At 43.5% G+C, this 7,198-nt stretch overlaps 1 protein-coding gene across 3 annotated transcripts in view; it reads left to right on the forward strand.

The window, feature by feature from the left end:
- Positions 1-915: 915 nt before the first annotated feature.
- The window catches only part of PLCB4 (phospholipase C beta 4), a 315,512-nt gene continuing 309,229 nt past the window's right edge, over positions 916-7,198 (forward strand). For all 3 annotated transcript variants that reach the window (XM_019549095.1, XM_019549097.1, XM_019549098.1), the window contains exon 1: positions 916-976. The gene's annotated coding sequence lies outside the window, so the exon portion shown is untranslated. The remainder of the gene's footprint in view (positions 977-7,198) is intronic.

Consider the following 7,198-nt stretch of genomic DNA (forward strand, 5'->3'; position numbering starts at 1 on the left):
TGTGATTGGTGTGCTGACCTCCATGACATGGAGCTGGACAATCCTGTGTCTCATCTGCATATACATTTTTGGAGGGTCCCAGGACTTGTTACAGGAACATCTGGTTCCAGTCATGAATTGGAGCCTAATTAGCACATGGATCCTTTGTGGGGGTGTATCTTGAGTGTACACACATACTGAGCAGTGCTAGGCTCTGGCATCACCAGGGCTTGAAATGCTGTTGACTGCTGGAGCTCAGCCTAATCAACTATGTGATAAATCATGAGCCTTTTGGCTTTGGACTAATATAGATATTTTGTACTATGTTTAAGTAGGTTAAAAAATGTGCTTATCGAGTACCTGTGCTGAAACTTGCAGAAAGTCAATGTATTTTGGTCCCTTGTGTTTAAAATTTGCCCCTTACTTGGATGTGCTCAGGGAGGGAAAGGAGCCCAAGCAGAGTCTTACAGTAAGTGGGGGGAAATGGGCTACAGGCAGAAGAAGTTGGGGTGGCAGAGGTCAAGGGAGCCACCAGGTATTTGTCACCTATGCCCAGCCACTGTTTTCCCTGCTGTAGCAATGGGAGGGGGACAGATTCAAGACAAACCTCTAATAATTAGCTTCTGTACCTGGTGATCAATTATAGCAAATTTATAAATTTTCCATGTATAGATTCTAATTATTAGGGGGTCATCTAAAATTCAGGGTTCTCTTTGATTTGAGTAAATAAGGTAATATCAGGGGGGAAAGTCTGCTGTTTGAAGAACCTATTGCACTTATTTCAGATACATGTGGGAATGAATTTATCTTAAGTGAATGCTGTCTTTTTAAATATTAGGCATGTTGCTTTATTATATTGACAGCTTTAGGAACTTTGAGCCAGTATTTTGTTGCTGAAAAATCTATTCTGTTTCTCCTTTTTTGGTTTTGTTTTTAAGGGAAAGAAGCTGTTTCTGCACCATGGAAACTTCTACTGTGTGACCTTTGGTTTGGAAAGGTACCGTAGCTGTCTTTTCTCTTCCTTCTGATTATTTTTTTCACATTTTTGACTGTGTTTGTAGGCTGTTGACTCCCAATTTAAAATGTCATTTAATATTGTTGTGCTGTGTTATTGATATGAGTGGAATGTAGATTTTAGTCCAGAGCAAAGAGTGGTTGTGTATGAAGAATAAGAGCCAGTAAAGATGGAGATTGTTAGCTTTTTTGGCCAAGTGACTGCAGCATTAGGCTACATTAAGCTATCTCTAGCAGCCCTGGGAGCTGTAAAATGGGGTGGGGTATGATGTCTCAACTGCCCCTAGAGTACCTACAGTGTTCCAGCCTGTGCTCTTTTCAGTTTTTAATGATCATATCTGTAGCAACCTAATATTTTTGGAGTGTATCAGACCCATCTTATTCCCAGGTATAATCCTGTCTACAACATGGCAACATTTTATGAAGCAACCAGGTAGCCTTATCTAAGTGCCCAAGTGTCCATGTGAATCCTACCCTGTTCTCAGATGTCAGTTTTTCAGGAAAACAGCATCACTCCATGGTTCTGACCACCAAACACTCTGGCTAAGTACAGACAGTCAAAAAGACCCAAGGCTGAATCAGTTCAGTTGTTGCAGGTTAGTTTATGCTGTAGAGATTAAACTGAGAAACAACTGGACATACATTCACTTTTGATTCAGGAAATGCAGCCACATAACTGTAGTGGCTCAGGCCAGAAGCCAGGGGGTGCTAGAGCACAGTTCGCTGGCATATATCCAGCATGGTCCGGGTGTTCACTTCCTCTTCCTGCTGCCTGCCTCTGGGATTTGCAGTCCAGAATCACAACTGAAGAACTCTGCAGGGTTGCTCATCACTTTCTTGTCCTGCTTCCAGGTGCTTCTGGGATTTGTAGTCCACAGCTGCAGCCAGAAGTAAGGTTTTAGCTGGGCAGAGCAGCTCTACTCCAGATGGAGAAGGGAAGTTTAACCCTCCTCCCTGGCCCGAGACCCAAGCTGGGGTTTGCTGGGGAGGGGGGCAGTCCCTGCTTCCCTCTTCTCCCACCCCTTCTCTGTTGGAGCAGACAGCACAGCCCAGCCTAGGGCTGCAAAGCATGCTGGGGGATTGTGATTTAACTTGGACCAGGAATATCTGTCAGCTTCCCTGTGTAGAGAATCTCACCTGTACCAGAAGATGCTGTGCTCCACCAGCAGCCATACAAGTACCCATCGTCCTGTTGGTTGTATGTCATCTAGAAACCATAGAGTGTCAGGGGCATGACTGGGGCATAGGCGATCAGGTGTTGACCCTCGTAGCATTCAGTCCACGGGATTGATCAATACTGGGGGTCGGTACTGGGGGTCAGGGAAGCAATGGTCCAGACTAGAGCCAAGGCAGCAGGAGCAGTCAAGTCAGGAGGCTGAGGTCTATAAGGGTCTAGGATGTAGGGAGTCATCCTAGGTAGAACCACAGTCCAAGTGTGGTCAGGAACAGGAGACAGGGATCTAGACTGATGTGGCTAGCCAAGGGGGTCTGGAGCAGGCAGCTATAGCTGTACAGGCCCAGGACATGGGTAACTGCCAAACCACAAGCCAGGAGTCAGCTGTCAGAGAACAGGGGCCTGGAAGCAGAAGGGGTCAAGGAACCAATAAGGCAGTTTGGAAGCAGGAATGGGCAGGCAGGAACCAGGGTGAAATCAGGAAGCAGGACCCAGAAGACATAAGACACAGTACAAACCAGCAGGACCAAGGAAATCAGAAACAGAGCCAGAAACTCAAGATTAGCTATCTGTCTTGCTGAGTACCCTGGTGGGCATTGAAAGAGCAGCTGCTTAAAAACAGACAGCCATGCCCAGCAGGCAGCTGGGGTCAGGTCCGGGTAGTTAGGCTGCTGATAATCAGTCCAACTCAGGTAACTGTGGCCAACTGGGGGCAATCTGGCTAGCATGCAGCCATGGTTTTTGACACAGATGGTTGGAGAGCAGGAAGTTGTACCTTTCTACTTCAGTATGGATCCCTGACAAAGTGGAATTTTAGTTTAGGCTTTTGATTAAATGGGCACCTTGCATCTCTCTGTGGCTTGCCAAACCTGTGTGTAATAATCCCGGTGCAGATGGTGGAATTCCCTTCTAAGGATAACTGAGTCTACTTGGTGCAAATGGACACCTTGATGTGTGTTTACAACAGTGCACATGCAAAGGATACCACCTCTGCTCCACATGCCAATAGAATGTACAACTTATTTGGTGTAGAGAATGGTGAATAGTTTTGATGGAGAGTGTGCATAGATATACATTTTATTGTTGTTGCCACATAAAAGTAAGTGTAATATCACCATCCTGTAAGCCCTGTTGGCATCTGATGCCCGAGGTGTTTTCTTTGACTATCAAGGCTTCTTGCTTGTGGTAGGAACTCTGCAGGAAGTCAACTCTAACATTTGCTTATATCCTTAAACAGGAAGGGGCTGATTATATGCCTCCTTTCCACAAAGAAGCCCAGGGTGGCTTACCATAAAAGTCAAAAAAATGATAGAAACAGAGTACATTTGGAAAACGTAAGATTGAAAGATGATAGGGTAAGGCTGTGGCTTCATTGTACAGCCTTATGGTCAGCTTTTGTCATGGTAGGAACTGGAAAATAGAGTTCCTGCTTTTCTGGTTTCTTTTCCTTTTTGGTGTTCAGTCTAGCTTTGTGCTGTGCCAGGAGGATTACGGGGACTTTTGCACTCTGACCAATGTTCTGCCACTGTCGCTTTGTTTATTTTAAAATTATTAAAATGTTCCCATAATGATTCGCTTCTGGATACATATATGGTTTGTTAAAACAATTAAAAAACAGTTGACTTATGTCAGCCAAAAACAGATATTTCAGAAAGCAGAAAATATTGTAAATACCCACTGCCTGCCCTCACAGCACAAGTTTGAGAAAAAAGAGATGGGGTCAAATTCTTAATAGGTGTAAGTGATCTGACATTCCAGGACAGAATTCAGTAGTGATGTAACTATTAGTCTAATTTATACATTTGTCATCATTTGGTGTAAGAGGATGAAACAGTATGATTTGCACCAGTTTGCCATTCAGTGGATGTCCTAATGTATAATACAGGGGTGTCAAACACATCAGGCCCGGCAGGCTGCGTGAGTGGCATGGGGCTGGTCTGCAGACTAGATTGGGCCCACAGATCACGCCTATGTGCTGGATCCACATCTCTGATGCTCCTGGTGTAATATATAAATGCTTTGGGAGGAAAAGTCTGGATAATAGTGGGAGAAACAACTACACTATGCTTTCTTTCTACCATCCTGCAAATTGCTTTTCTGTTATCCTTTCTTTCTCTGCCTAAATTATTCATTTTGGCACACAGTACAGTATTTTACTACCCATTTTTAACTCGTTTAGCCTAATTGGTTAAAGATGTCAGCTTTATCACACCTGCATTTGAGTGCTAACCATCACACATGTACCCTGAAAATCATCAGACTCTGGAATCTTTTGGAACAAAGTAAAAGCAAGTTCCAGCATTTCTGGATTTACATTGAGTATAGCAAAGCAGAAATTCCTAATGGTACCTCTACCAAAATTCCTAATGGTACTTCTCAGGTAGATAAGGTTTGTGAGCAGTGCACTTTAGTAGATGTCAGCTATTTCAAAACTGCATGAGGGTAGATTTCCAGGTAGCTAACCTGCTTAAAATGTAGGGCATTAAAAATCACATGGTGGGTAAGGTACTTTTTTTTTTTTTACTCCATTGTGTTTTTCCCAGCTGTATCTTTTTTGGAAATTATGTTGGTCAGTATGTCTTTCAAAACAGAGCATTCAGATTTATTGCATAGAAAAAATCCTGACAGCACATTCTAGTAGGGAGAAAACAGTACATACATTTATATGTACCTTCACTGACATGCGTGCCGGTAGAGTGGAGGCCTTCAAACTTGTCTCTTTGCATTGTAAGGAAATCTAAATAGCATGGAGAGCCATATCAATTCCTCTCCTGCCAAGCTCAGGGCAGGAAAAAGGGTGAGATGTTCCACTACTACAGAAGACTAGAATTCCTCCCACAGACCAACTGCAGATGCTTCCTCAGCCTGACAAAGGGTATTTGTACCTGAAAGCTTGCAAAGAATTTTCCCAGTTATTTGATTTTGTCTAATGAAAGATATCAGATTTATCAAAAGAACCTTGTTTGCCTACGTCCTTAGAGCAACATGGCTACTACCTATACATCTCTCACTAGTTACTTGTGGAGTCTAGAGAGTAAATAGCCAGACCATTCACCCTCCTTTGTGGCCTGGGCCGGGAATGTGGAACAAAGGGCTGCAAGACCCAGAGGGAGGAGAAGGGGCCACCTCAGGAGTTATTTCTGAGGTCTAACAGTTGTACAGTCCATGAATCTTGCAACTTCCTCAGTGTTGGAAGTTTTGCCTGTTGTTGGGTGCTAAAGCACCAGGAATCCCTTTGGTGTGTACAGCAGCTTTGGCTGGTTACCCTTTGACAGAGGAGGTAGGATAGAACTGGACAGACAGCAACTCAGAGACTTTTTGGGTAGGCACGTCAGCATTTTTTTCCTACACTATTGTGGGGGAAGGTATTAAAAAGAGTCTTTAGAATGAGGCCCATGTTTTTGTGGACGTTTCTAGTTAGAACATACCTTACCCTACCATTAGTTACACCTTGGTACCCTCATTGACTTCACTCAGCACCAAGCACTAAATGCTGCTTACTGATGTGGAACAAAACGCAAAAAACAACACTTTAAGCTCGGTGTGTCCCCACACCAAGTGCAGCACATGGCCAGAGAGGCACTGTGTTAGTTGGACCCAGCTTGCCTAACATATGTATAGATCAGGTGCTTCAGCGGTGCTCTTTGGTGCTTTTATCTAAGCTTTAGATAAGTGTCAAAAAAGCCACACTGAAGCACCCGATTACAGATGCCGGGGAGCCAGGTTGAACTAATGTGTTTCCTCTTCCAATAAAATGGTGCTTTTTGTTTTTCTCTTTGTCAGTTTTTTCTTTAATCAGTTAGGCTGTTAGCAGCTTAAGTGATTAAAGTGATGTTGCATGGGGTATTGATCAGAGCAGGAGTTGACCCAGTGAGGGTTTTTCAGGTGTGATTGAGGGCAGGATTTGGAGCAGGCAACTTAATTATACAACTTGTATATTTGTGGTCATGCATAAAAAGACATTTAGATTGACTCCCTGTTAAGGCTTTGCACCTGCAATTAATTGTAGATGCAAAATAGGCAGCTGACTGAAGGTTGCTCTAAGCCTGGGTCCTTAAAAGCATTCAAGCTCAGCCAGGTATCTGTTGCCTATTCTCTTTGGGCAGTTTGAAGGAAGACACAACGAAGCTTATTGAAAAGCAGAAAAGCACTGCACAGAGTTTTTAAGCGATTTCTGCCATAAAAGTCCACCCAAATCACTTTTCATTCAATGAGGGATGTGAAACGACATCTCAACCATGCTGTAGCAGTGCTGAAGTATCATTGAATGCAGTAATTGAGGGAAGAGATGGTTTCAAGCTCCCTGTACATGCTTGATATACCTAATAGCTTTAGATATTCCCTGTGCTCTCTGCTCCTTTCCTGTGCTTCAGATGTATTGTCAATGTCACAGTGTCCTTCAGTAGCCTAAAAGAGTAATGTTGTTGTCCGTAGCCTAGAAGTCATAGAAAAATTTTGGTTTTCAGGCTCCTCTCTTGAATCTGATATTTTATGTAAAGTAATACCTTTCATTGCTTTATTAAGCATGGAAAATATGTTTTATATGGAAGTCAGAGTAAGTCATACTTCTGGAAACTTGTAGAACAGTTGACTAAGAATGCAGAAATCTTCATGTGGTGGGCTTTTTCCTTCATTGACATAAGTGCGTATCACTGACTGACTTCACTGGAGTCAACAGAGTTATACCAGTATGAAACAATTTAATTATGAGAACAAAGCCCCAGTGAGTCTCTTCCTCCCTTTAATCTTTTTGTTAGGATTGCAGACATAGTATGGATTGTGGCGGAATGCCGGGCTTGCGATTCCGGCACCACTTGGGGAGCCGCAGGCTTTGCGGAGCGGGCGAGCGCGCGGCTTGTGGGGCGGAATTGGAGGTAGCTTTATAACCACCTTTGAGGTTTGCCAAGCTGGCACAAGTAGACGACTTAGAGTAAGTTGTTAGTTTTCTGTAATAAGTCTATAGGATGTCTGTTGGTTCATGGGGTTCCGGAGCAAGCCCTTGCTTTCCACCACTGGAACTAGTCCAATGAT

The sequence above is a fragment of the Crocodylus porosus genome, unplaced genomic scaffold (genome assembly GCF_001723895.1).
Source record: "Crocodylus porosus isolate Cpor-Errol unplaced genomic scaffold, CroPor_comp1, whole genome shotgun sequence".
NCBI lineage: Eukaryota > Metazoa > Chordata > Crocodylia > Crocodylidae > Crocodylus > Crocodylus porosus.